This window comes from Procambarus clarkii, chromosome 28 (assembly GCF_040958095.1).
Source record: "Procambarus clarkii isolate CNS0578487 chromosome 28, FALCON_Pclarkii_2.0, whole genome shotgun sequence".
Taxonomy (NCBI): domain Eukaryota; kingdom Metazoa; phylum Arthropoda; class Malacostraca; order Decapoda; family Cambaridae; genus Procambarus; species Procambarus clarkii.
This window is the reverse complement of record NC_091177.1, coordinates 45972563-45995146: the sequence shown is the minus strand read 5'-3', so window position 1 is coordinate 45995146 and position 22584 is coordinate 45972563. Positions and strand designations below refer to the sequence as shown.

The window sequence follows — 22584 nt, the reverse complement described above, 5'->3', positions numbered from 1 at the left end:
ACATGTGAATTCTACGTTGGGTTAATTTTAATCACTACAATGATTAGTAGAATTAGTAGTAATTAATGAAAATACAACAGTGTTGTATTTAGTGTTGGAAATTTCCAACAGGTGGTACTGGTGTTGGTGCTGGTGGTACTGGTGTTGGTGCTGGTGGTACTGGTGTTGGTGCTGGTGTTGGTGCTGGTGGTACTGGTGTTGGTGCTGGTGGTACTGGTGTTGGTGCTGGTGATACTGGTGTTGGTGCTGGTGGTACTGGTGCCGGTGGTACTGGTGTTGGTGCTGTTAGTACTGGTGTTGGTGTTGGTGCTGGTGGTACTGGTGTTGGTGCTGGTGGTACTGGTGTTGGTGCTGGTGATACTGGTGTTGGTGCTGGTGGTACTGGTGCCGGTGGTACTGGTGTTGGTGCTGTTGATACTGGTGTTGGTGCTGGTGGTACTGGTGTTGGTGCTGTTGGTACTGGTGTTGGTGCTGTTGGTACTGGTGATGGTGCTGCTGGTACTGGTGTTGGTGCTGTTGGAACTGGTGTTGGTGCTGTTGGTACTGGTGTTGGTGCTGTTGGTACTGGTGCTGTTGGTACTGGTGTTGGTGCTGTTGGTACTGGTGTTGGTGCTGTTGGTACTGGTGTTGGTGCTGTTGGTACTGGTGCTGGTGGTACTGGTGTTCGTGCTGGTGGTACTGGTGTTGGTGCTGTTGGTACTGGTGTTGGTGCTGTTGGTACTGGTGTTGGTGCTGTTGGTACTGGTGTTCGTGCTGTTGGTACTGGTGTTGGTACTGGTGTTGGTGCTGTTGGTACTGGTGTTGGTGCTGTTGGTACTGGTGCTGCTGCTGTTGGTACTGGTGTTGATGCTCGTAGTACTGGTGTTGGTGCTGTTGGTACTGGTGCTGGTGCTGTTGGTACTGGTGTTGGTACTGATGTTGGTGCTGGTGGTACTGGTGTTGGTGCTGGTGGTGTGGGACATTTGGGGCTTGACTCTAATTATTTAAATATTAATATAGTAAAATTAATTACGAAGGACCACCCGCTTTTATAGTAAAGAGGGAAACTGAGAAAATATGATCATTAGATAATTCCTAGATGAACCAGTTACTATGGATAAAATACTAGAGAATATGATCACTGAAATAATCAATGGGCTGTATAATTAAAAGAATCAAACCTCAAACACCTACATTGGGGGGTTATTACTGGAACTCAGTACGTCCAGGAACTAGTGTGGTTCGTTCACTAATCCAATGTATAATAATCTAATCCTATGAATACTTATGAAATCATTATCGTTATCATTAATGGGAACATAGATCATGAACTTGAATAATAATAATCATAATAAACACATGTTAATCCAATGAACAGAGTTCTGCATGTAAAAGAGTACAGATAAGAAATTAGAGGAATACAAAGGAATCTTAGCTTAATGACGATTCCTTAGAAGTTAGTCACGACGCTTCCTCTGATTCTCCTGGACTCGTCATGGAACACTAGGAGTTGATTAACATGGGAAATGACAGCTCGGAGAATTCTTCACACACGCTGCAAAACAAATGTTTCCAGTAGCAACAATTTAAACTACTGGATTACTATGCTCAATAATTAACATTAATGGTAAGAGAGGGATAATGACCTGTGATTTTTTGTTGTTATACGTCGTCACGACAAGCTACCCAGCTATAAACCCACCCCCGATCTGATGCATCAAACAAGGATAAGGTACTTAGCTAATATGGGCACTGTGTAAGTTAAAGCTTGCCGAAAGTCGCGTCCTAGGCTCTGAACTTGTCTATCCTAGATAATGACGCGCTCCACTGGCCGGTCACATAGAGTTACATAGAACCAAATTTAACAGGTTCTGTAAATGACACTGACACCAGGTGAAGGTATTGTCTGCAAGGTTCTTCACACCTCACAGTGGCGACTTTCTTCTGGAGATTTGATAGCGTTTACCCTGGTGGCTGGGTAATGGCGTCTCCTCGTGAGCACCACGTGAACAGGTCTGCTCGTGAGCGCTTCAACACGTGGACTGGCGTCTTCTTCGCCCCGCTCCGCGTCCCGCGTTTATTAACCAAATTATTATTATGGATATTATCATTTCTCGCGGTTGCGCTTGAAATGCTCGGGTTAGGACGGGTTTATTATTTGGAAGAGTTAAATATTATTATTTGCCAGTTCTGTGATAGTAAACGTACATTGGAGAAGAATTAATGTCTCTCCGGGGCATTCACGCGTGACGTTAATTTTATTACTAGATAACAGCTATAACTATAAACGCTCTATTTGGCTCTAGTTGGAGATCAGTTTATCTGTAATTAATTATCACACAGAACGCCGTTGATTATAGAGAATCAAATTCAATTCTCAGGCACATTGGATATAAATCTGTTTATTACAATTAAATCTGACGCAATTCTGGCGTCGGGTGACGTAAGAATTCTAGCCTTACTGTACAGATGCAATTATTAGTACATGTGAATTCTACGTTGGGTTAATTTTAATCACTACAATGATTAGTAGAATTAGTAGTAATTAATGAAAATACAACAGTGTTGTATTTAGTGTTGGAAATTTCCAACAGGTGGTACTGGTGTTGGTGCTGGTGGTACTGGTGTTGGTGCTGGTGTTGGTGCTGGTGGTACTGGTGTTGGTGCTGGTGGTACTGGTGTTGGTGCTGGTGGTACTGGTGTTGGTGCTGGTGATACTGGTGTTGGTGCTGGTGGTACTGGTGTTGGTGCTGGTGGTACTGGTGTTGGTGCTGGTGGTACTGGTGTTGGTGCTGGTGTTGGTGCTGTTCGTACTGGTGTTGGTGCTGTTGGTACTGATGTTGGTGCTGTTAGTACTGGTGTTGGTGCTGTTGGTACTTGTGTTGGTGCTGGTGTTGGTACTGGTGCTGTTGGTACTGGTGCTGTTGGTACTTGTGCTGTTGGTACTGGTGTTGGTGCTGGTGGTACTGGTGTTGGTACTGGTGTTGGTGCTGGTGGTACTGGTGTTGGTGCTGTTGGTACTGGTGTTGGTGCTGGTGTTGGTACTGGTGCTGTTGGTACTGGTGTTGGTACTGGTGTTGGTGGTACTGGTGTTGATACTGATGTTGGTGCTGGTGATACTTGTGTTGGTGGTACTGGTGTTGGTGCTGTTGGTATTGGTGCTGGTGCTGTTGGTACTGGTGCTGGTCGTACTGGTGTTGGTGCTGGTGGTACTGGTGTTGGTGCTGTTGGTACTGGTGCTGGTGGTACTGGTGTTGGTGCTGGTGGTACTGGTGTTGGTGCTGGTGGTACTGGTGTTGGTGCTGCTGGTACTGGTGCTGGTGGTACTGGTGTTGGTGCTGTTGGTACTGGTGTTGGTGCTGTTGGTACTGGTGTTGGTGTTGTTGGTACTGCTGTTGGTGGTACTGGTGTTGGTACTGGTGTTGGTGCTGGTGGTACTGGTGCTGGTGGTACTGGTGTTGGTGCTGTTGGTACTGGTGTTGGTACTGGTGCTGTTGGTACTGGTGCTGTTGGTACTGGTGCTGTTGGTACTGGTGTTGGTACTGGTGTTGGTGGTACTGGTGTTGGTACTGGTGTTGGTGATGGTGGTACTGGTGTTGGTGCTGTTGATATTGGTGCTGGTGCTGTTGGTACTGGTGCTGGTGGTACTGGTGTTGGTGCTGGTGGTACTGGTGTTGGTGCTGTTGGTACTGGTGCTGGTGGTACTGGTACTGGTGTTGGTGCTGGTGGTACTGGTGTTGGTGCTGCTGGTACTGGTGCTGGTGGTACTGGTGTTGGTGCTGTTGGTACTGGTGTTGGTGCTGTTGGTACTGGTGTTGGTGCTGTTGGTACTGGTGTTGGTGTTGTTGGTACTGCTGTTGGTGGTACTGGTGTTGGTACTGGTGTTGGTGCTGGTGGTACTGGTGCTGGTGGTACTGGTGCTGGTGGTACTGCTGTTGGTGCTGGTGCTGTTGGTGCTGGTGGTACTGGTGTTGGTGCTGTTGGAACTGGTGTTGGTGCTGTTGGTACTGGTGTTCGTGCTGGTGGTACTGGTGCCCGTGTTACTGGTGCCGGTGGTACTGGTGGTGGTGCTGTTGGTACTGGTGTTGGTGCTGTTGGTACTGGTGTTGGTGCTGTTGGTACTGGTGTTGGTGGTACTGGTGTTGGTGGTACTGGTGTTGGTACTGGTGTTGGTGCTGTTAGTACTGGTGCTGGTGGTACTGGTGTTGGTGCTGGTGGTACTGGTGTTGTTGCTGTTGGTACTGGTGCTGGTGGTACTGGTGTTGGTGCTGTTGGTACTGGTGTTGGTGGTACTGGTGTTGGAGTTGGTGGTACTTGTGTTGGTGTTAGTGGTACTTCTGTTGGTGCTGTTGGTACTGGTGTTGGTGCTGTTGGTACTGGAGTTGGTGCTGTTGGTACTGGTGTTGGTGCTGTTGGTACTGGTATTCGTGCTGTTGGTACTGGTGTTGGTACTGGTGTTGGTGCTGGTGGTACTGGTGTTGGTGCTGTTGGTACTGGTGTTGGTGCTGTTGGTACTGGTGTTGGTGCTGTTGGTACTGGTGTTGGTGCTGTTGGTACTGGTGTTGGTACTGGTGTTGGTGCTGTTGGTGCTGGTGGTACTGGCGTTGGTGCTGTTGGTACTGGTGTTGGTTCTGTTGGTACTGGTGTTGGTTCTGTTGGTACTGGTGTTCGTGCTGGTGGTACCGGTGCTAGTGGTAATGGTGTTGGTGCTGTTGGTGCTGTTGGTACTGGTGTTGGTGCTCTTGGTACTGGTGTTGGTACTGGTGTTGGTGCTGTTGGTACTGGTGTTGGTGCTGTTGGTACTGGTGTTGGTGCTGTTAGTACTGGTGTTGGTGCTGTTGGTACTTGTGTTGGTGCTGGTGTTGGTGCTGGTGGTACTGGTGCCGGTGGTACTGGTGTTGGTGCTGTTGATACTGGTGTTGGTGCTGGTGGTACTGGTGTTGGTGCTGTTGGTACTGGTGATGGTGCTGCTGGTACTGGTGTTGGTGCTGTTGGAACTGGTGTTGGTGCTGTTGGTACTGGTGTTGGTGCTGTTGGTACTGGTGTTGGTGCTGTTGGTACTGGTGTTGGTGCTGTTGGTACTGGTGTTGGTGCTGTTGGTACTGGTGTTGGTGCTGTTGGTACTGGTGTTGGTGCTGTTGGTACTGGTGTTGGTGCTGTTGGTACTGGTGTTGGTGCTGTTGGTACAGGTGTTGGTGCTGTTGGTACTGGTGCTGGTGGTACTGGTGTTCGTGCTGGTGGTACTGGTGTTGGTGCTGTTGGTACTGGTGTTGGTGCTGTTGGTACTGGTGTTGGTGCTGTTGGTACTGGTGTTGGTGCTGTTGGTACTGGTGTTGGTACTGGTGTTGGTGCTGTTGGTACTGGTGTTGGTGCTGTTGGTACTGGTGCTGGTGCTGTTGGTACTGGTGTTGATGCTCGTAGTACTGGTGTTGGTGCTGTTGGTACTGGTGCTGGTGCTGTTGGTACTGGTGTTGGTACTGATGTTGGTGCTGGTGGTACTGGTGTTGGTGCTGGTGGTGTGGGACATTTGGGGCTTGACTCTAATTATTTAAATATTAATATAGTAAAATTAATTACGAAGGACCACCCGCTTTTATAGTAAAGAGGGAAACTGAGAAAATATGATCATTAGATAATTCCTAGATGAACCAGTTACTATGGATAAAATACTAGAGAATATGATCACTGAAATAATCAATGGGCTGTATAATTAAAAGAATCAAACCTCAAACACCTACATTGGGGGGTTATTACTGGAACTCAGTACGTCCAGGAACTAGTGTGGTTCGTTCACTAATCCAATGTATAATAATCTAATCCTATGAATACTTATGAAATCATTATCGTTATCATTAATGGGAACATAGATCATGAACTTGAATAATAATAATCATAATAAACACATGTTAATCCAATGAACAGAGTTCTGCATGTAAAAGAGTACAGATAAGAAATTAGAGGAATACAAAGGAATCTTAGCTTAATGACGATTCCTTAGAAGTTAGTCACGACGCTTCCTCTGATTCTCCTGGACTCGTCATGGAACACTAGGAGTTGATTAACATGGGAAATGACAGCTCGGAGAATTCTTCACACACGCTGCAAAACAAATGTTTCCAGTAGCAACAATTTAAACTACTGGATTACTATGCTCAATAATTAACATTAATGGTAAGAGAGGGATAATGACCTGTGATTTTTTGTTGTTATACGTCGTCACGACAAGCTACCCAGCTATAAACCCACCCCCAATCTGATGCATCAAACAAGGATAAGGTACTTAGCTAATATGGGCACTGTGTAAGTTAAAGCTTGCCGAAAGTCGCGTCCTAGGCTCTGAACTTGTCTATCCTAGATAATGACGCGCTCCACTGGCCGGTCACATAGAGTTACATAGAACCAAATTTAACAGGTTCTGTAAATGACACTGACACCAGGTGAAGGTATTGTCTGCAAGGTTCTTCACACCTCACAGTGGCGACTTTCTTCTGGAGATTTGATAGCGTTTACCCTGGTGGCTGGGTAATGGCGTCTCCTCGTGAGCACCACGTGAACAGGTCTGCTCGTGAGCGCTTCAACACGTGGACTGGCGTCTTCTTCCGCCCCGCTCCGCGTCCCGCGTTTATTAACCAAATTATTATTATGGATATTATCATTTCTCGCGGTTGCGCTTGAAATGCTCGGGTTAGGACGGGTTTATTATTTGGAAGAGTTAAATATTATTATTTGCCAGTTCTGTGATAGTAAACGTACATTGGAGAAGAATTAATGTCTCTCCGGGGCATTCACGCGTGACGTTAATTTTATTACTAGATAACAGCTATAACTATAAACGCTCTATTTGGCTCTAGTTGGAGATCAGTTTATCTGTAATTAATTATCACACAGAACGCCGTTGATTATAGAGAATCAAATTCAATTCTCAGGCACATTGGATATAAATCTGTTTATTACAATTAAATCTGACGCAATTCTGGCGTCGGGTGACGTAAGAATTCTAGCCTTACTGTACAGATGCAATTATTAGTACATGTGAATTCTACGTTGGGTTAATTTTAATCACTACAATGATTAGTAGAATTAGTAGTAATTAATGAAAATACAACAGTGTTGTATTTAGTGTTGGAAATTTCCAACAGGTGGTACTGGTGTTGGTGCTGGTGGTACTGGTGTTGGTGCTGGTGGTACTGGTGTTGGTGCTGGTGTTGGTGCTGGTGGTACTGGTGTTGGTGCTGGTGGTACTGGTGTTGGTGCTGGTGATACTGGTGTTGGTGCTGGTGGTACTGGTGTTGGTGCTGTTGGTACTGGTGTTGGTGCTGTTAGTACTGGTGTTGGTGTTGGTGCTGGTGGTACTGGTGTTGGTGCTGGTGGTACTGGTGTTGGTGCTGGTGATACTGGTGTTGGTGCTGGTGGTACTGGTGTTGGTGCTGGTGGTACTGGTGTTGGTGCTGTTGGTACTGGTGTTGGTGCTGTTGGTACTGGTGTTGGTGCTGTTAGTACTGGTGTTGGTGCTGTTGGTACTTGTGTTGGTGTTGGTACTGGTGCTGTTGGTACTGGTGCTGTTGGTACTGGTGTTGGTGCTGGTGGTACTGGTGTTGGTGCTGGTGGTACTGGTGCTGGTGGTACTGCTGTTGGTACTGGTGTTGGTGCTGGTGTTGGTACTGGTGTTGGTGCTGTTGGTACTGGTGTTGGTGGTACTGGTGTTGATACTGGTGTTGGTGCTGGTGGTACTTGTGTTGGTGGTACTGGTGTTGGTGCTGTTGGTATTGGTGCTGGTGCTGTTGGTACTGGTGCTGGTCGTACTGGTGTTGGTGCTGGTGGTACTGGTGTTGGTGCTGTTGGTACTGGTGCTGGTGGTACTGGTGTTGGTGCTGGTGGTACTGGTGTTGGTGCTGGTGGTACTGGTGTTGGTGCTGCTGGTACTGGTGCTGGTGGTACTGGTGTTGGTGCTGTTGGTACTGGTGTTGGTGCTGTTGGTACTGGTGTTGGTGTTGTTGGTACTGCTGTTGGTGGTACTGGTGTTGGTACTGGTGGTACTGGTGCTGGTGGTACTGGTGTTGGTGCTGTTGGTACTGGTGTTGGTGCTTGTGTTGGTACTGGTGCTGTTGGTACTGGTGTTGGTGGTACTGGTGTTGGTACTGGTGTTGGTGATGGTGGTACTGGTGTTGGTGCTGTTGGTATTGGTGCTGGTGCTGTTGGTACTGGTGCTGGTGGTACTGGTGTTGGTGTTGGTGCAGTTGGTACTGGTGCTGGTGGTACTGGTGTTGGTGCTGGTGGTACTGGTGTTGGTGCTGGTGGTACTGGTGTTGGTGCTGCTGGTACTGGTGCTGGTGGTACTGGTGATGGTGCTGTTGGTACTGGTGTTGGTGCTGTTGGTATTGGTGTTGGTGTTGTTGGTACTGCTGTTGGTGGTACTGGTGTTGGTACTGGTGTTGGTGCTGGTGGTACTGGTACTGGTGCTGGTGGTACTGCTGTTGGTGCTGGTGCTGGTGGTGCTGGTGGTACTGGTGTTGGTGCTGTTGGAACTGGTGTTGGTGCTGTTGGTACTGGTGTTCGTGCTGGTGGTACTGGTGCCGGTGGTACTGGTGGTGGTGCTGTTGGTACTGGTGTTGGTGCTGTTGGTACTGGTGTTGGTGCTGTTGGTACTGGTGTTGGTACTGGTGTTGGTGGTACTGGTGTTGGTACTGGTGTTGGTGCTGTTAGTACTGGTGCTGGTGGTACTGGTGTTGGTGCTGGTGGTACTGGTGTTGTTGCTGTTGGTACTGTTGCTGGTGGTACTGGTGTTGGTGCTGTTGGTACTGGTGTTGGTGGTACTGGTGTTGGAGTTGGTGGTACTTGTGTTGGTGTTAGTGGTACTTCTGTTGGTGCTGTTGGTACTGGTGTTGGTGCTGTTGGTACTGGAGTTGGTGCTGTTGGTACTGGTGTTGGTGCTGTTGGTACTGGTATTCGTGCTGTTGGTACTGGTGTTGGTACTGATGTTGGTACTGGTGTTGGTGCTGTTGGTACTGGTGTTGGTGCTGTTGGTACTGGTGTTGGTGCTGTTGGTACTGGTGTTGGTGCTGTTGGTACTGGTGCTGTTGGTGCTGGTGGTACTGGTGTTGGTGCTGTTGGTACTGGTGTTGGTTCTGTTGGTACTGGTGTTCGTGCTGGTGGTACTGGTGCTAGTGGTAATGGTGTTGGTGCTGTTGGTACTGGTGTTGGTGCTGTTGGTACTGGTGTTGGTGCTGTTGGTACTGGTGTTGGTGCTGTTGGTACTGGTGTTGGTGCTGTTAGTACTGGTGTTGGTGCTGTTGGTACTTGTGTTGGTGTTGGTACTGGTGCTGTTGGTACTGGTGCTGTTGGTACTGGTGTTGGTGCTGGTGGTACTGGTGTTGGTGCTGGTGGTACTGGTGCTGGTGGTACTGCTGTTGGTACTGGTGTTGGTGCTGGTGTTGGTACTGGTGTTGGTGCTGTTGGTACTGGTGTTGGTGGTACTGGTGTTGATACTGGTGTTGGTGCTGGTGGTACTTGTGTTGGTGGTACTGGTGTTGGTGCTGTTGGTATTGGTGCTGGTGCTGTTGGTACTGGTGCTGGTCGTACTGGTGTTGGTGCTGGTGGTACTGGTGTTGGTGCTGTTGGTACTGGTGCTGGTGGTACTGGTGTTGGTGCTGGTGGTACTGGTGTTGGTGCTGGTGGTACTGGTGTTGGTGCTGCTGGTACTGGTGCTGGTGGTACTGGTGTTGGTGCTGTTGGTACTGGTGTTGGTGCTGTTGGTACTGGTGTTGGTGTTGTTGGTACTGCTGTTGGTGGTACTGGTGTTGGTACTGGTGGTACTGGTGCTGGTGGTACTGGTGTTGGTGCTGTTGGTACTGGTGTTGGTGCTTGTGTTGGTACTGGTGCTGTTGGTACTGGTGTTGGTACTGGTGTTGGTGGTACTGGTGTTGGTACTGGTGTTGGTGATGGTGGTACTGGTGTTGGTGCTGTTGGTATTGGTGCTGGTGCTGTTGGTACTGGTGCTGGTGGTACTGGTGTTGGTGTTGGTGCAGTTGGTACTGGTGCTGGTGGTACTGGTGTTGGTGCTGGTGGTACTGGTGTTGGTGCTGGTGGTACTGGTGTTGGTGCTGCTGGTACTGGTGCTGGTGGTACTGGTGATGGTGCTGTTGGTACTGGTGTTGGTGCTGTTGGTATTGGTGTTGGTACAGGTGTTGGTGTTGTTGGTACTGCTGTTGGTGGTACTGGTGTTGGTACTGGTGTTGGTGCTGGTGGTACTGGTACTGGTGCTGGTGGTACTGCTGTTGGTGCTGGTGCTGGTGGTGCTGGTGGTACTGGTGTTGGTGCTGTTGGAACTGGTGTTGGTGCTGTTGGTACTGGTGTTCGTGCTGGTGGTACTGGTGCCGGTGGTACTGGTGGTGGTGCTGTTGGTACTGGTGTTGGTGCTGTTGGTACTGGTGTTGGTGCTGTTGGTACTGGTGTTGGTACTGGTGTTGGTGGTACTGGTGTTGGTACTGGTGTTGGTGCTGTTAGTACTGGTGCTGGTGGTACTGGTGTTGGTGCTGGTGGTACTGGTGTTGTTGCTGTTGGTACTGTTGCTGGTGGTACTGGTGTTGGTGCTGTTGGTACTGGTGTTGGTGGTACTGGTGTTGGAGTTGGTGGTACTTGTGTTGGTGTTAGTGGTACTTCTGTTGGTGCTGTTGGTACTGGTGTTGGTGCTGTTGGTACTGGAGTTGGTGCTGTTGGTACTGGTGTTGGTGCTGTTGGTACTGGTATTCGTGCTGTTGGTACTGGTGTTGGTACTGATGTTGGTACTGGTGTTGGTGCTGTTGGTACTGGTGTTGGTGCTGTTGGTACTGGTGTTGGTGCTGTTGGTACTGGTGTTGGTGCTGTTGGTACTGGTGCTGTTGGTGCTGGTGGTACTGGTGTTGGTGCTGTTGGTACTGGTGTTGGTTCTGTTGGTACTGGTGTTCGTGCTGGTGGTACTGGTGCTAGTGGTAATGGTGTTGGTGCTGTTGGTACTGGTGTTGGTGCTGTTGGTACTGGTGTTGGTGCTGTTGGTACTGGTGTTGGTGCTGTTGGTACTGGTGTTGGTGCTGTTGGTACTGGTGTTGGTGCTGTTGGTACTGGTGTTGGTGCTGTTAGTACTGGTGTTGGTGCTGTTGGTACTTGTGTTGGTGCTGGTGGTGGTACTGGTGCTGTTGGTACTGGTGCTGTTGGTACTGGTGCTGTTGGTACTGGTGTTGGTGCTGGTGGTACTGGTGTTGGTACTGGTGTTGGTGCTGGTGGTACTGGTGCTGGTGGTACTGGTGTTGGTGCTGTTGGTACTGGTGTTGGTGCTGGTGTTGGTACTGGTGCTTTTGTTACTGGTGCTGTTGGTACTGGTGTTGGTGCTGTTGGTACTGGTGTTGGTGGTACTGGTGTTGGTGCTGGTGGTACTGGTGTTGGTGCTGTTGGTATTGGTGCTGTTGGTACTGGTGCTGGTGGTACTGGTGTTGGTGCTGGTGGTACTGGTGTTGGTGCTGTTGGTACTGGTGCTGGTGGTACTGGTGTTGGTGCTGGTGGTACTGGTGTTGGTGCTGGTGGTACTGGTGTTGGTGCTGCTGGTACTGGTGCTGGTGGTACTGGTGTTGGTGCTGTTGGTACTGGTGTTGGTGCTGTTGGTACTGGTGTTGGTGCTGTTGGTACTGGTGTTGGTGTTGTTGGTACTCCTGTTGGTGGTACTGGTGTTGGTACTGGTGTTGGTGCTGGTGGTACTGGTGCTGGTGGTACTGCTGTTGGTGCTGGTGCTGTTGGTGCTGGTGGTACTGGTGTTGGTGCTGTTGGTACTGTTGTTGGTGCTGTTGGTACTGGTGTTCGTGCTGGTGGTACTGGTGCCGGTGGTACTGTTGGTACTGGTGTTGGTGCTGTTGGTACTGCTGTTGGTGCTGTTGGTGCTGGTGCTGTTGGTGCTGGTGGTGTTGGTGCTGTTGGTACTGGTGTTGGTGCTGTTGGTACTGGTGTTCGTGCTGGTGGTACTGGTGCCGGTGGTACTGGTGGTGGTGCTGTTGGTACTGGTGTTGGTGCTGTTGGTACTGGTGTTGGTGCTGTTGGTACTGGTGTTGGTGCTGTTGGTACTGGTGTTGGTGCTGTTGGTACTGGTGTTGGTGGTACTGGTGTTGGTGCTGTTGGTACTGGTGCTGGTGGTACTGGTGTTGGTGCTGGTGGTACTGGTGTTGTTGCTGTTGGTACTGGTGCTGGTGGTACTGGTGTTGGTGCTGTTGGTACTGGTGTTGGTGGTACTGGTGTTGGAGTTGGTGGTACTGGTGTTGGTGTTAGTGGTACTTCTGTTGGTGCTGTTGGTACTGGTGTTGGTGTTGGTGGTACTGGTGTTGGTGTTGGTGGTACTGGTGTTGGTGCTGTTGGTACTGGTGTTGGTGCTGGTGGTACTGGTGTTGGTGCTGTTGGTACTGGTGCTGGTGGTACTGGTGTTGGTGCTGGTGGTCCTGGTGTTGGTGCTGGTCGTACTGATGTTGGTACTGGTGTTGGTGCTGGTGGTACTGGTGTTGGTACTGGTGTTGGTGCTGGTGGTAATGGTGCCGGTGGTACTGGTGTTGGTGCTGTTGATACTGGTGTTGGTGCTGGTGGTACTGGTGTTGGTGCTGTTGGTACTGGTGTTGGTGCTGTTGGTACTGGTGATGGTGCTGCTGGTACTGGTGTTGGTGCTGTTGGAACTGGTGTTGGTGCTGTTGGTACTGGTGTTGGTGCTGTTGGTACTGGTGTTGGTGCTGTTGGTACTGCTGTTGGTACTGGTGTTGGTGCTGTTGGTACTGGTGTTGGTGCTGTTGGTACTGGTGTTGGTGCTGTTGGTACTGGTGCTGGTGGTACTGGTGTTCGAGCTGGTGGTACTGGTGTTGGTGCTGTTGGTACTGGTGTTGGTGCTGTTGGTACTGGTGTTGGTGCTGTTGGTACTGGTGTTCGTGCTGTTGGTACTGGTGTTGGTACTGGTGTTGGTGCTGTTGGTACTGGTGTTGGTGCTGTTGGTACTGGTGCTGGTGCTGTTGGTACTGGTGTTGATGCTCGTAGTACTGGTGTTGGTGCTGTTGGTACTGGTGCTGGTGCTGTTGGTACTGGTGTTGGTACTGATGTTGGTGCTGGTGGTACTGGTGTTGGTGCTGGTGGTACTGGTGTTGGTGCTGGTGGTGTGGGACATTTGGGGCTTGACTCTAATTATTTAAATATTAATATAGTAAAATTAATTACGAAGGACCACCCGCTTTTATAGTAAAGAGGGAAACTGAGAAAATATGATCATTAGATAATTCCTAGATGAACCAGTTACTATGGATAAAATACTAGAGAATATGATCACTGAAATAATCAATGGGCTGTATAATTAAAAGAATCAAACCTCAAACACCTACATTGGGGGGTTATTACTGGAACTCAGTACTTCCAGGAACTAGTGTGGTTCGTTCACTAATCCAATGTATAATAATCTAATCCTATGAATACTTATGAAATCATTATCGTTATCATTAATGGGAACATAGATCATGAACTTGAATAATAATAATCATAATAAACACATGTTAATCCAATGAACAGAGTTCTGCATGTAAAAGAGTACAGATAAGAAATTAGAGGAATACAAAGGAATCTTAGCTTAATGACGATTCCTTAGAAGTTAGTCACGACGCTTCCTCTGATTCTCCTGGACTCGTCATATAACACTAGGAGTTGATTAACATGGGAAATGACAGCTCGGAGAATTCTTCACACACGCTGCAAAACAAATGTTTCCAGTAGCAACAATTTAAACTACTGGATTACTATGCTCAATAATTAACATTAATGGTAAGAGAGGGATAATGACCTGTGATTTTTTGTTGTTATACGTCGTCACGACAAGCTACCCAGCTATAAACCCACCCCCGATCTGATGCATCAAACAAGGATAAGGTACTTAGCTAATATGGGCACTGTGTAAGTTAAAGCTTGCCGAAAGTCGCGTCCTAGGCTCTGAACTTGTCTATCCTAGATAATGACGCGCTCCACTGGCCGGTCACATAGAGTTACATAGAACCAAATTTAACAGGTTCTGTAAATGACACTGACACCAGGTGAAGGTATTGTCTGCAAGGTTCTTCACACCTCACAGTGGCGACTTTCTTCTGGAGATTTGATAGCGTTTACCCTGGTGGCTGGGTAATGGCGTCTCCTCGTGAGCACCACGTGAACAGGTCTGCTCGTGAGCGCTTCAACACGTGGACTGGCGTCTTCTTCCGCCCCGCTCCGCGTCCCGCGTTTATTAACCAAATTATTATTATGGATATTATCATTTCTCACGGTTGCGCTTGAAATGCTCGGGTTAGGACGGGTTTATTATTTGGAAGAGTTAAATATTATTATTTGCCAGTTCTGTGATAGTAAACGTACAATGGAGAAGAATTAATGTCTCTCCAGGGCATTCACGCGTGACGTTAATTTTATTACTAGATAACAGCTATAACTATAAACGCTCTATTTGGCTTTAGTTGGAGATCAGTTTATCTGTAATTAATTATCACACAGAACGCCGTTGATTATAGAGAATCAAATTCAATTCTCAGGCACATTGGATATAAATGTGTTTATTACAATTAAATCTGACGCAATACTGGCGTCAGGTGACGTAAGAATTCTAGCCTTACTGTACAGATGCAATTATTAGTACATGTGAATTCTACGTTGGGTTAATTTTAATCACTACAATGATTAGTAGTAATTAATGAAAATACAACAGTGTTGTATTTAGTGTTGGAAATTTCCAACAGGTGGTACTGGTGTTGGTGCTGGTGGTACTGGTGTTGGTGCTGGTGGTACTGGTGTTGGTGCTGGTGTTGGTGCTGGTGGTACTGGTGTTGGTGCTGGTGGTACTGGTGTTGGTGCTTGTGATACTGGTGTTGGTGCTGGTGGTACTGGTGTTGGTGCTGTTGGTACTGGTGTTGGTGCTGTTAGTACTGGTGTTGGTGTTGGTGCTGGTGGTACTGGTGTTGGTGCTGGTGGTACTGGTGTTGGTGCTGGTGATACTGGTGTTGGTGCTGGTGGTACTGGTGTTGGTGCTGGTGGTACTGGTGTTGGTGCTGGTGTTGGTGCTGTTGGTACTGGTGTTGGTGCTGTTGGTACTGGTGTTGGTGCTGTTAGTACTGGTGTTGGTGCTGTTGGTACTTGTGTTGGTACTGGTGCTGTTGGTACTGGTGCTGTTGGTACTGGTGTTGGTGCTGGTGGTACTGGTGTTGGTACTGGTGTTGGTGCTGGTGGTACTGGTGCTGGTGGTACTGGTGTTGGTGCTGTTGGTACTGGTGCTGGTGTTGGTACTGGTGCTGTTGGTACTGGTGTTGGTGCTGTTGGTACTGGTGTTGGTGGTACTGGTGTTGATACTGGTGTTGGTGCTGGTGGTACTGGTGTTGGTGCTGTTGGTATTGGTGCTGGTGCTGTTGGTACTGGTGCTGGTCGTACTGGTGTTGGTGCTGGTGGTACTGGTGTTGGTGCTGTTGGTACTGGTGCTGGTGGTACTGGTGTTGGTGCTGGTGGTACTGGTGTTGGTGCTGGTGGTACTGGTGTTGGTGCTGCTGGTACTGGTGCTGGTGGTACTGGTGTTGGTGCTGTTGGTACTGGTGTTGGTACTGGTGTTGGTGTTGTTGGTACTGCTGTTGGTGGTACTGGTGTTGGTACTGGTGTTGGTGCTGGTGGTACTGGTGCTGGTGGTACTGGTGTTGGTGCTGTTGGTACTGGTGTTGGTGCTGGTGTTGGTACTGGTGCTGTTGGTACTGGTGTTGGTGGTACTGGTGTTGGTACTGGTGTTGGTGATGGTGGTACTGGTGTTGGTGCTGTTGGTATTGGTGCTGGTGCTGTTGGTACTGGTGCTGGTGGTACTGGTGTTAGTGTTGGTACTGGTGCTGGTGCTACTGGTGTTGGTGCTGGTGGTACTGGTGTTGGTGCTGCTGGTACTGGTGCTGGTGGTACTGGTGTTGGTGCTGTTGGTACTGGTGTTGGTGCTGTTGGTATTGGTGTTGGTGCTGTTGGTACAGGTGTTGGTGTTGTTGGTACTGCTGTTGGTGGTACTGGTGTTGGTACTGGTGTTGGTGCTGGTGGTACTGGTACTGGTGCTGGTGGTACTGCTGTTGGTGCTGTTGGTGCTGGTGGTACTGGTGTTGGTGCTGTTGGAACTGGTGTTGGTGCTGTTGGTACTGGTGTTCGTGCTGGTGGTACTGGTGCCGGTGGTACTGGTGGTGGTGCTGTTGGTACTGGTGTTGGTACTGTTGGTACTGGTGTTGGTGCTGTTGGTACTGGTGTTGGTGCTGTTGGTACTGGTGTTGGTGGTACTGGTGTTGGTACTGGTGTTGGTGCTGTTAGTACTGGTGCTGGTGGTACTGGTGTTGGTGCTGGTGGTACTGGTGTTGTTGCTGTTGGTACTGGTGCTGGTGGTACTGGTGTTGGTGCTGTTGGTACTGGTGTTGGTGGTACTGGTGTTGGAGTTGGTGGTACTTGTGTTGGTGTTAGTGGTACTTCTGTTGGTGCTGTTGGTACTGGTGTTGGTGCTGTTGGTACTGGAGTTGGTGCTGTTGGTACTGGTGTTGGTGCTGTTGGTACTGGTATTCGTGCTGTTGGTACTGGTGTTGGTACTGGTGTTGGTGCTGGTTGTACTGGTGTTGGTACTGGTGTTGGTGCTGTTGGTACTGGTGTTGGTGCTGTTGGTACTGGTGTTGGTGCTGTTGGTACTGGTGCTGTTGGTGCTGGTGATACTGGTGTTGGTGCTGTTGGTACTGGTGTTGGTTCTGTTGGTACTGGTGTTCGTGCTGGTGGTACTGGTGCTAGTGGTAATGGTGTTGGTGCTGTTGGTACTGGTGTTGGTGCTGTTGGTACTGGTGTTGGTGCTGTTGGTACTGGTGTTGGTGCTGTTGGTACTGGTGTTGGTGCTGTTGGTACTGGTGTTGGTGCTGTTGGTACTGGTGTTGGTGCTGTTAGTACTGGTGTTGGTGCTGTTGGTACTTGTGTTGGTGCTGGTGTTGGTACTGGTGCTGTTGGTACTGGTGCTGTTGGTACTGGTGTTGGTGCTGGTGGTACTGGTGTTGGTACTGGTGTTGGTGCTGGTGGTACTGGTGCTGGTGGTACTGGTGTTGGTGCTGTTGGTACTGGTGTTGGTGCTGGTGTTGGTACTGGTGCTTTTGTTACTGGTGCTGTTGTTACTGGTGTTGGTGCTGTTGGTACTGGTGTTGGTGGTACTGGTGTTGGTTCTGGTGTTGGTGCTGGTGGTACTGGTGTTGGTGCTGTTGGTATTGGTGCTGGTGCTGTTGGTACTGGTGCTGGTGGTACTGGTGTTGGTGCTGGTGGTATTGGTGTTGGTGCTGTTGGTACTGGTGCTGGTGGTACTGGTGTTGGTGCTGGTGGTACTGGTGTTGGTGCTGGTGGTACTGGTGTTGGTGCTGCTGGTACTGGTGCTGGTGGTACTGGTGTTGGTGCTGTTGGTACTGGTGTTGGTGCTGTTGGTACTGGTGTTGGTGCTGTTGGTACTGGTGTTGTTGGTACTCCTGTTGGTGGTACTGGTGTTGGTACTGGTGTTGGTGCTGGTGGTACTAGTGCTGGTGGTACTGCTGTTGGTGCTGGTGCTGGTGGTACTGCTGTTGGTACTGGTGTTGGTGCTGTTGGTACTGGTGTTCGTGCTGGTGGTACTGGTGCCGGTGGTACTGTTGGTACTGGTGTTGGTGCTGTTGGTACTGCTGTTGGTGCTGGTGCTGTTGGTGCTGGTGCTGTTGGTACTGGTGTTGGTGCTGTTGGTACTGGTGTTCGTGCTGGTGGTACTGGTGCCGGTGGTACTGGTGGTGGTGCTGTTGGTACTGGTGTTGGTGCTGTTGGTACTGGTGTTGGTGCTGTTGGTACTGGTGTTGGTGCTGTTGGTACTGGTGTTGGTGCTGTTGGTACTGGTGTTGGTGGTACTGGTGTTGGTACTGGTGTTGGTGCTGTTGGTACTGGTGCTGGTGGTACTGGTGCTGGTGGTACTGGTGTTGGTGCTGGTGGTACTGGTGTTGTTGCTGTTGGTACTGGTGCTGGTGGTACTGGTGCTGGTGGTACTGGTGTTGGTGCTGTTGGTACTGGTGTTGGTGGTACTGGTGTTGGAGTTGGTGGTACTGGTGTTGGTGTTAGTGGTACTTCTGTTGGTGCTGTTGGTACTGGTGTTGGTGGTACTGGTGTTGGTGTTGGTGGTACTGGTGTTGGTGTTGGTGGTACTGGTGTTGGTGCTGTTGGTACTGGTGTTGGTGCTGGTGGTACTGGTGTTGGTACTGTTGGTACTGGTGCTGGTGGTACTGGTGTTGGTGCTGGTGGTCCTGGTGTTGGTGCTGGTCGTACTGATGTTGGTACTGGTGTTGGTGCTGGTGGTACTGGTGTTGGTACTGGTGTTGGTGCTGGTGGTACTGGTGCCGGTGGTACTGGTGTTGGTGCTGTTGATACTGGTGTTGGTGCTGGTGGTACTGGTGTTGGTGCTGTTGGTACTGGTGTTGGTGCTGTTGGTACTGGTGATGGTGCTGCTGGTACTGGTGTTGGTGCTGTTGGAACTGGTGTTGGTGCTGTTGGTACTGGTGTTGGTGCTGTTGGTACTGGTGTTGGTGCTGTTGGTACTGGTGTTGGTGCTGTTGGTACTGGTGTTGGTGCTGTTGGTACTGGTGCTGGTGGTACTGGTGTTCGTGCTGGTGGTACTGGTGTTGGTGCTGTTGGTACTGGTGTTGGTGCTGTTGGTACTGGTGTTGGTGCTGTTGGTACTGGTGTTCGTGTTTTTGGTACTGGTGTTGGTACTGGTGTTGGTGCTGTTGGTACTGGTGTTGGTGCTGTTGGTACTGGTGCTGGTGCTGTTGGTACTGGTGTTGATGCTCGTAGTACTGGTGTTGGTGCTGTTGGTACTGGTGCTGGTGCTGTTGGTACTGGTGTTGGTACTGATGTTGGTGCTGGTGGTACTGGTGTTGGTGCTGGTGGTGTGGGACATTTGGGGCTTGACTCTAATTATTTAAATATTAATATAGTAAAATTAATTACGAAGGACCACCCGCTTTTATAGTAAAGAGGGAAACTGAGAAAATATGATCATTAGATAATTCCTAGATGAACCAGTTACTATGGATAAAATACTAGAGAATATGATCACTGAAATAATCAATGGGTTGTATAATTAAAAGAATCAAACCTCAAACACCTACATTGGGGGGTTATTACTGGAACTCAGTACGTCCAGGAACTAGTGTGGTTCGTTCACTAATCCAATGTATAATAATCTAATCCTATGAATACTTATGAAATCATTATCGTTATCATTAATGGGAACATAGATCATGAACTTGAATAATAATAATCATAATAAACACATGTTAATCCAATGAACAGAGTTCTGCATGTAAAAGAGTACAGATAAGAAATTAGAGGAATACAAAGGAATCTTAGCTTAATGACGATTCCTTAGAAGTTAGTCACGACGCTTCCTCTGATTCTCCTGGACTCGTCATATAACACTAGGAGTTGATTAACATGGGAAATGACAGCTCGGAGAATTCTTCACACACGCTGCAAAACAAATGTTTCCAGTAGCAACAATTTAAACTACTGGATTACTATGCTCAATAATTAACATTAATGGTAAGAGAGGGATAATGACCTGTGATTTTTTGTTGTTATACGTCGTCACGACAAGCTACCCAGCTATAAACCCACCCCCGATCTGATGCATCAAACAAGGATAAGGTACTTAGCTAATATGGGCACTGTGTAAGTTAAAGCTTGCCGAAAGTCGCGTCCTAGGCTCTGAACTTGTCTATCCTAGATAATGACGCGCTCCACTGGCCGGTCACATAGAGTTACATAGAACCAAATTTAACAGGTTCTGTAAATGACACTGACACCAGGTGAAGGTATTGTCTGCAAGGTTCTTCACACCTCACAGTGGCGACTTTCTTCTGGAGATTTGATAGCGTTTACCCTGGTGGCTGGGTAATGGCGTCTCCTCGTGAGCACCACGTGAACAGGTCTGCTCGTGAGCGCTTCAACACGTGGACTGGCGTCTTCTTCCGCCCCGCTCCGCGTCCCGCGTTTATTAACCAAATTATTATTATGGATATTATCATTTCTCACGGTTGCGCTTGAAATGCTCGGGTTAGGACGGGTTTATTATTTGGAAGAGTTAAATATTATTATTTGCCAGTTCTGTGATAGTAAACGTACAATGGAGAAGAATTAATGTCTCTCCAGGGCATTCACGCGTGACGTTAATTTTATTACTAGATAACAGCTATAACTATAAACGCTCTATTTGGCTTTAGTTGGAGATCAGTTTATCTGTAATTAATTATCACACAGAACGCCGTTGATTATAGAGAATCAAATTCAATTCTCAGGCACATTGGATATAAATGTGTTTATTACAATTAAATCTGACGCAATACTGGCGTCAGGTGACGTAAGAATTCTAGCCTTACTGTACAGATGCAATTATTAGTACATGTGAATTCTACGTTGGGTTAATTTTAATCACTACAATGATTAGTAGAATTAGTAGTAATTAATGAAAATACAACAGTGTTGTATTTAGTGTTGGAAATTTCCAACATAACTCCGGGGGGAGGATTCTAGGGTCGTAGTGTAATGTGGAGTACTGACCTATCCCGAAGTTGGTATTAATATTAGTATATTAGTATGTTAATATGTTAGTATGTTAGTACACACATAACGAATGTCCCATATTTGTCAAGGACTTGCAAGAAACTTAGGTCTTGCTAATTTCATGTCAAATGAAACATGTTATTTATAGCCTACACAATAATTAAAGATTTAAATCATACAATTCAAACAACAGAGAATCTACTGTGATGAGAATGTCTTGGGTCATAGTGACTTGTAATGGTTTGTTACTTGACACCACACCACAGTATCATCATGGTTGCTTAAATTGGGTGTAAAGTTATTTGCTCTTAGTTAAGAACTATAATAGGCTTGGAGTTTTCCTTAGTGGAAACATGTATAAATATTGAAACATTAAATGATTAAGTTATCGGTAATCAGGAACCCTCTAAAGCTCACAATAAACTCAACAACTAGGGTCGCAGTGACATGTAATGGTGTATTACGTAGCTGCTGAATCGTAGGCAAACTCAGAATAAGTTCCTAAGAACTGATAACACTATTGTATAAGTTGTACAGTAAAGTATTATTAGTCATTTAAGATCAAGGAGACTATGACACTACAGTAAGGTCACTGTCTAGGGTCGCTGTGACTTGTAACTATTGGGTTACTAGACAATAACATCACGCAGCATCATGATCACCCCAAAATCAAATGAGGAAATTGAATTTAATGTGCACTGCCGTGCAGTAGTCATTCTGACTGATGGTACAACTAATTTGCTAACTAGCTAAAATAATAGAAAGGCAGAGAACTGAAAAGTTTATTCATTAAAATCAAGGAAAATTCTGAGTCGACAGTGAGATTAGTAGCCTAGTCATTCTGACTTATGAGCTAATTGAATGGTAGCTCATAGGCTTGACACTGTAAACTTGTTAATACAAAATCAACCTTTACATGAAATTGAGTTTATTAAATCAGTCTCTGTAAGTATAGTCAACTGCAATTAATGGTGAGTACAGATTAGGCTAGTACTCAGTTGACACTACTAAAGTCCCTAAACCTACCTAAATAATGGTTTAAATTTCTAACATACCTAAGTAAGGGACTAAGCTAATTGTGAGCAAAATGTGCTCAAATCAACATTGGGAGCTGTATTGAGCTCATTAACAGGTCGAGCTATATTGAACTCGTGAACATGGTGAGCTATATTGAGCTCGTTAGCAGTGCTAACAGGGTGAGTTACAGTGAACTCGTTAACATGGGGAGCTATATTGAGCTCGGTAAGCATGTTAACAAGGTGAGTTATAGGAAACTCGTCAACAGTGTTGACAGGGTGAGCTGCAGTGAGCTCGTTAACAGAGTTAACAGGGTGAGTTATATTGAACTCGTCAACAGTGTTGACAGGGTGAGCTACAGTGAGCTCGTTAACAAGGTTAACAGGGTGAGTTATATTGAACTCGTCAACAGTGTTGACAGGGTGAACTGCAGTGAGCTCGTTAACAAGGTTAACAGGGTGAGATATATTGAACTCGTCAACAGTGTTGACAGGGTGAGCTATAGTGAGCTCGTTAGCAGTGCTAACAGGGTGAGCTCGTTAACAGTGTTAACAGGGTGAGTTCAGTGAACTCGTCAACAGTGTTGACAGGGTGAGCTGCAGTGAGCTCGTTAGCAGTGCTAACAGGGTGAGCTGCAGTGAGCTCGTTAACAAGGTGAGTTATATAGAACTCGTCAACAGTGTTGACAGGGTGAGCTGCAGTGAGCTCGTTAACACAGTTAACAGGGTGAGCTACAGTGTGCTCGAATTAACGAGGTGGAGTATTGTCTCATTCAATTATCATGGCGAGCAGTGCTCGTGGCATGGGGAACATTAAAGCGTTCGATTGTCATGGTGAGCAATATTGAGCTCATATGCGCATGGGGAACAAGCACTCATATTATTACGTTAATACTAAGGTGAGCTATATTAAGCTCATGAAGCATGTTAATTAACAATGCTGATGTTTAACGAT

The 22584-nt window shown here is 47.6% G+C and overlaps 1 protein-coding gene across 1 annotated transcript in view; it reads left to right on the top strand.

The window, feature by feature from the left end:
- The window catches only part of LOC123755128 (dipeptidase 1-like), a 648930-nt gene that overhangs the window by 185994 nt on the left and 440352 nt on the right, over window positions 1-22584 (top strand). The window lies entirely within an intron of this gene.